At 39.6% G+C, this 7,263-nt stretch overlaps 1 long non-coding RNA gene across 1 annotated transcript; it reads left to right on the forward strand.

Moving 5' to 3' along the window:
- Nucleotides 1-312: 312 nt before the first annotated feature.
- Nucleotides 313-2,742, forward strand: LOC132606729 (uncharacterized). The gene is made up of 3 exons (XR_009570057.1): nucleotides 313-587; nucleotides 1,376-1,426; nucleotides 2,357-2,742. It is a non-coding gene; the product is annotated as an uncharacterized LOC132606729 (long non-coding RNA).
- The last annotated feature ends 4,521 nt before the right edge of the window (nucleotides 2,743-7,263 follow it).

The following is a 7,263-nucleotide window of genomic DNA, read 5'->3' on the forward strand; positions in this document are numbered from 1 at the left end:
AACATTTATTTGCCTAAGTGTTTTATTTTAACGTTGTAAATTTATTATTATTTTTTTCCAAGAATATAAGTTGCTGTCAAATTCTACTTCAAATTATAGTAACCATTTATGAGCATTTCATAAAGTATTAAAATAATATCTAACCACATCAATACTGGCCATGTGGTAGAAAGGACAAAAGAACACTCTCCAATGTCATTAACTTTTGTCATGTGTTTTCACGTGATTATGTCTACAGATATATACAAGGAGTTACCTACCATATTAAGTAATTAATGTAGAAATGAGTTAACCTTGTAGCTAAGTAATAAAAGTGCCTTTTTATTTGAGAGTTCACCGCCTCATCAAGGCCATATACGGACAACCTTCCATGAGACACTAAAAACATTTTCTTCAATATTAAGATGGGTGTAGCGTTTTTGCTCTAGCTATTGGCAGCCAAGATTTCTCTCCTCTTCTTCAAGAGCTTCAAAGCAAGGTGAACCGTACTCTATAATGAAGTAAAATATCGGGGAAGCTTTTACGAAGGTGACCCAAGTATGATCCTTAGTCTGCGACCTTCTACGAGCTCGTATGAGCAATAAAAGGTATGTATTTGTTAAGAACTCACGGGACGGTGATCGGAAGCCGTGAGTTTAAGTCATAGTAATTGTATAAATATGTTATGGGTTGGAGTAGATTGTTTGACTCCTACGTGATGAAACAGATTGCAATATATCAAAAACAAATGGTAGAATGTTGGAAAGCATAATGGTTATTAAGTGTTGAAAGACCACTGTTGAACGTAGATAATAATTATCCTTTACTAGATATATTTAAATTCGTCCAAGTCATAATTAAATTGTGAAATGGGAACTACAAAATTTATCGCGGGAAATTGTGGTGGAAGCATTTATAACGCTAACACTTTCTTAATGGAGTCACTTACTTTGACTAAGCTTCACTAGAGCTTTATACGTGGAGAGTAATTATTCAAGATATGTGGTGGTTAGTTAATGAAGCATATCATATTTCTTAAGTGATAAGTATGCATAGCAGCCAATTCGTTAAAAATATATATGCACAGGACACGTGTAGAACACTTAATGCAAAAGGAGGGAACTTAATTAATAAATGGGATCATGCTCCTCAATTAGATAAATTAGGAGGGATATATATACAACATATGCATTGAACGTATATACAACTATGCTATAAAAAAATAAAAAAAATAAAAAATGAAGAACGTGGGTACATCAATGTTATTAAAATTTTGTTTCGGGTTAGGCGAGTTGTATAAAGAAAATGCTGCCCAAATATTTATAGACAAGTATTGGGTTGAGATTAAATTCCTAAAGCCTAATAATTAATATTTGGTAAATGTGACCAATTGTAGATTTTGGAGGAAACGGGACTTGAATTTGGATAGGCGTAAAAGGCAAATAAGGTATGTAAAGCTCAAATCTTCCTTCTTTTGGCATGCCTTAGTCATACATAGGTTATGTCACGAGCCTCGAGGAAATTCTAAATTCGCAATCCGAGTACGTTATGACTCTTATATATTTCTTGGCACTCGTATGTTTGATGTGATGAAATATGAATCCTTATGTCTTCGAAATAACTGATTTCCAAATGTTTCACAAAAAAGTTTTGTTTTAAAGAATTTCGTAATTCCGGACGCCGTATCTTTCTCATAAAGGCTCGGATTGCTTCGATATCTTCGTAGGAGTTTGTATGGCGTATGATGAGTATGTTCTCCATAGGCGGGCCCGGCTCGGGTCGATACCCGTTCGTGGGTCCCGCGACTTTCCTTTATGTGATTCGGAAGACTTTTGAAAGAATTTGGTATGACTATTATTTCGATTTTCAAGTATGGTTATTTTACTTATATTTGAGTCCATGATAATGATTTTGTGCATATGGTTACTCACGACTCTGCTCGTGCGTTCTGTTATATCTTTCGCCGGATCCCGGGCCGGTTCTGTTGTCGTGCGCACTTTGATATATTCTGGTGTTATGCTGTGTTGATGGTTCACCGAGCCACTCGCTAGAGGGCCGGGTTCCACTTATATTTGGCGTTATGCTGTGTATGGCGTTATGCTGTGTTATGATGTGTGACGGGGATACGGAGATTTGAACCTTCTGGTGTTATGCTGTGTTATGGCGCCATCGACGGGCGGGCGACCATATTCTCTGTGCCCTATGCATGACTTATATTTTGAGAGTAAACATTTTGATATTTTGGGTTTGCACTTATGTTCTGTACTTCTATTTCGTTTATGCCTCAGATTTGTTTTCTGTATCTTCTGCTTTGCATACTCAGTACATATTTCGTACTGACCCCCTTTCTTCGGGGGGCTGCGTTTCATGCCCGCAGGTGCAGACGCACAGTTTGGTGATCCAGCCGTTTAGGACACCTTCTTCTGATGTTTGGAGTGCTCCTCTTATTCCGGAGCCTGCATTTTGGTATATATCTTCGTTCGCTACATATGTATGTACTTGTTCAGGGGTACGGTGGGGCCCTGTCCCTCCATATGATTCGGTTGGTCTGTTTAGAGGTCTGTAGACGTATATGTGGGTTGTGCCTACTTCTGTATAGGTGTGTTTGTATGATCCCACTCGCCATGGCAGCCTTGTTGGCGTGCGTTTGTATATGTTTTGGGCCGTTGCGCCATTTGATAGCCTTGTCGGCTTCTGATATATATGTACATATATGGTTGTGTTTGAAATGTGTCTGAGACAGTTTGATATAATTTGAGGCAGCGTGTGATATTTGTGCCCGTATACGCTATCTGTATGTGATTCGGATTTGATGAGTGTGTTCGGGTGCCCAGTTCGGGCACTAGTCACGGCCTACGGGGTTGGGTCGTGACAGTTTGTGAAGAAGATGCGCTCACTTTGCAATTTCCATTCAAGGAACTCTTCCGGATTGCTACTTCCTTGGAACGTAGGAAGTTTCACCTTGAATGGAACGGTGTTCAAATTCCTCTCATTATCTTGCCATCTTCCCCGGTCCTCATAACCTTGGGCCCTCTCTAAGTCTACATGACCTTAGAATCTAGGGTCATGGCCCGGAAACCTCTCAAAACCTCATCTTCCTCCCCTCCCCCGGTTATTCATTCCTTCTCGCCGCCCTCCTTGTCGGTTATTATCCCACCACCTACCTTGTGAATAGTCATCATACTCCTCTTCATTCATAGGGTATTGGTAGTGGCGTTGGTATTGGTTTTGGTTAGGAAAGGGATCTTGTGTTTGGACTTGGGGTGGAGCTTGGGGTGTTTGTTGTAAGGTTACTTGAGGGATTGCCTCATTCGGGTTGTGTTGGTAAACTTGGGGATAGGTTTGTCGATTGGTGTTTTGAAATGTGGAGTTTTGGGATGTGAGGTTGGTTGTTTGGGGTGGTGGAGCTCTTTAGGTGGAGATGGTTGTGGTGTTGGGATTGCACAAGGCATGTGCTTGTCCCGGAGTAATGGTTGGAGTGGTATCTTGTGTTTTATCCCCATCACCTTCATTCCTAGAATGGGGAGTGCCTATTCTACTCGAACCCTCCATTTGAACTTTCTCAATACCCACCATCTGTTCATCCATGCCCTTCAACTTCCCATTCACACCATTCATCTCTCCTCTCATCTCTTCCATACCCGTTTGCATGCCTGATATTTGATTCATGATCATAGCCAATAAACTAGCTATGGATGACATATCTACTACTTCTTGCGTCCTATCACCTTGGTTAGACATGATGACCTGTAAAACTAGCAAACAAGATTAGTAATAAAAGCCTCACTTCACTCGTATTGAACTCTCAACCTTACCATACGTCGTGCTTTTTCGAAGTTGCTGATGAATCACTCGTCCAATCGAATTCACACGTTGCCTATCGTTTGTGGTAGAATGGATTCTTGTTTAGATGAATAACGGACGACTCAAAAGCAAAACGGACGAGAGCCAATAAAGTTTCAACGAAATAAAACGAAGAAAAGCTTGAAAGAAATTAGCACGAAAGAAATGCGGACACAAAAACTAGTAAACACACGTAGGAACAACTACTATGTGGCTACTAGTTGAGAAACACAAGAATTCGAAATGCTAAAATCGGAAAATAAATGAAATTTCGGGCCCGGGTAGGTGATAATTTGAAAATGGGGTCTTAAAGCCTCAATTGATCCAATGCATCAATTTGAAATAACGAAAACTTTTAAAATTCTATACTTTTTTTTTTGTTCCCTACTTAAGGAATAGGGAAACAATCAAAGCTCAAGAAGTTTTTGAGAAATGAAATAAGATGAAATGAAAATTTGGAATTAAAAATGTACCTCAAATTCACGGATTGGGTTGTGGAATTTATACGGTCCGTATATACTTTACGGACCGTAAAAGGTGTCTGTAGAACAGGGACAGAAACTCAAAAATTTGGTACCAAATTTACGGACCAAAATCTACGGGCCGTAAAAATTTTACGGTCCGTATTTTCCCACCGTAAATCTCTTATAGAATGTAACTTTTGGGCCTCCAATTTTACGGACCAAATTACACGGACCGTAAAATTTATACGGTCCGTATGTGGGACCGTATAGTGGCTTCAGTGATTTCATATTGAACTCATGCTCCTCGAAATTTGGGCCGAATTTTCTTAGATCTGATGACGTCTTGGGCCCCACACAACCTAGGACTTGCCCTTTTTGACCCAACAAACAACTTTCCACTTGTCCTTGGAAAAACTTTTGGATCAAACCCTCTTCTCTTCTCCACTATGAAGATATGAATGTTCTTAAGAACACCCAAATGCAATCTAGGACCAAATCAACTCGTTTTTGCTCCAAATTTCAGATCTAAGCTCCTTATCACTTAGAGAACAAAGCCCAATATTCAATTTGCCTCAATTGCTTCTTAATCACTAAACTCACTTTTGAGTTCTTCAAGCTTTGATGAAGCTTCAATGGTGAAAACTTCAAAACCCACCCAAACAACTTCAAACTTCGGATTTAGATGTTTTCCACCTCAATAAACTCAAATTTAACTTCAAAAACAACAAAATCAAACCACAAAACAATTTTCGAATTTTTTTTTGGATTTTTGTTGTTTTTTTTTTTTTTTTGTGATTTTCATATTTTGACCGTAGGATTAGAAATTGTAAAAACAATCTCTTAGCCTATGCTCTGATACCAAATGATAAAATTCAAACTAAGGAGACTCTAAGAATAACAAAAGAACAAGAAAATCAAAATAAAGGAAAACAAAGATAGATGAAGAATTGGGGATTAAGGAGAATAGAGGATAGATACTTGACCCAAGAGCAAGAAATCTATGGACAAGAAAGGGTATATTAAACCCTAACCCTTCCAATCGAATTTACAAACCCAAGAACCTAAGTAATTCGAATCAACAAACGACTCAAATGAATCCACAAATGAGCAACATTGAATTCAATGGAAATAAGCAATTCACTTCACAACTAGGAAGCAACACTTGGTTAACCAACCAAACAATCTATATTAATCTAAAGCTATCAACTACAATCTCTCATAAGAGTTTCTTCATTCAACATAATCTAAAGATGAAAATAACCTAAGTCTAGTATTTATACTAACAGACTTAAGAGCTAGGCTAGTTATTACAAGAATGTCATTAATGAGGCAAGGGCCTTGTTTGGCTAGTTGGATGCTGGCTTGAAATCCGAAAAAGGTTCCTCTTGCACATATAGCCATCATCCAATCCTCAAGCTTGCAATTGTAACCCTTTTGCATCTGTGGCCCTCCTTTGCACGTCTAGCCACAATTGCATTTCTGTCCCTTTGCGACTCTAGCCACTTTGAGTATTGGCCTTCTTTCTTGTAGCCTCTTCTTTCATTATCCTCCAAGCTACTTTCCATACTTCATATGCCTTCTTATGGGGCTTGTGTGCCTCTCCATGGGTCTCTAATGCTCCTTTGGTCATCCTCCTAACTTGAATGGATTGGAGTCTCATGCCTTGGTCTTCAATGTGAGCCTTCAAGCGAGGTGTGCCTAGTAGGGTCATATCATACAGAGTGGTGGTTAGACCAGCACTTTTGTATGTGTTACACCCCGGAAAAATTTTCGTTCGTGCACAGTGAATCAACTGGCGAAGGACAAATTCGAGTATCGAACTAGCGATGTCTTAATGATATTTAGGAGAAGAATTATAATGTCCCTTATGTTGGTAATTAAGTGCCAAGTAAGTTTCAAGAAGGACCCATAAGCCAAATATGGGCATAAGCCATCCAAAAAGGGCGAGTTAAGGAAACATTTTCGGAGGATCTGGTTTGGAGGGGCCAAAACGCCATTGTAAAGTTGGAATTTGGGAAAAACACCACAGTATGGAAGTTGTAGATAACTGAAAGATATTTCTAACCATAGGTCGTGGGCCCTCACAGCATATCGGGATCAAAAGTTATGGCCACTCTACGACAGACCGTTTCGGGGGCAAAATAATATCACCTTCTGGCACACTCCGCGACACCACCTGCGACTCGCAGACACGACCCGCGACCACGCCGCTTCATCGCGGATTGTGCCAGTGAGGGTCGGTCGTCTGGCGAGCTCCGCGACACAACCTGCGACTCGCGGAGCATGTCCGCGACTCGCGGAGCATGTCCGCGACTCGCGGAGCATGTCCGCGACTCGCAAAGTGTGTCGCATGTCGTGCCAGTCCAGAAAATTCTGGACCCCTTTTAAATGTACCCAACTCGTCCAAAAATCATTTTTCCATCTTGTTGGCTAAGGAAATCCCTAGAACTCTCTCCAACATCCATCTATAAGATATATCAAAAGAAAACCAAGATCAACAACATCAATTACATGAAATCAAGTGTGTAGATTCAAGTAAAGCTTATCTTCTTCAAGGAAATTCAAGAAAGAGTGAAGTAGGGTTTTGGTGCTAAAGAGGTATTCTCTTTCAAGGCTTTTTCAACCATCATCCAAGGTGAGTTTTATGATCATCCCATGTTGTTTAAGGTATTAGAAAGCTTAGATGCTTGAAATGTAGAAGAACATAGAAAATGGGGTAATTTTGAGTGAATAGTGACACAATTGGATGATAGTGGAATTGAATCAAGGATGTTGGTATGTGGTGATTATGAACATGTTGGGAATGATGCTTAGGCTATGAAATGAGTTTTATGAATGCGGAAAATACGATAATGAGCTACAACCCTAAATGTGAGTTAATTGGAAGAAAATGGTGGATTTTGCTAGTGCATATGAATAACGAGTGTTGATTGTGATATTGTGAGTAATATTGCGAATGTTGGGAGTTGATGTAGAA

Source organism: Lycium barbarum, chromosome 1, assembly GCF_019175385.1.
Source record: "Lycium barbarum isolate Lr01 chromosome 1, ASM1917538v2, whole genome shotgun sequence".
Classification (NCBI taxonomy): domain Eukaryota; kingdom Viridiplantae; phylum Streptophyta; class Magnoliopsida; order Solanales; family Solanaceae; genus Lycium; species Lycium barbarum.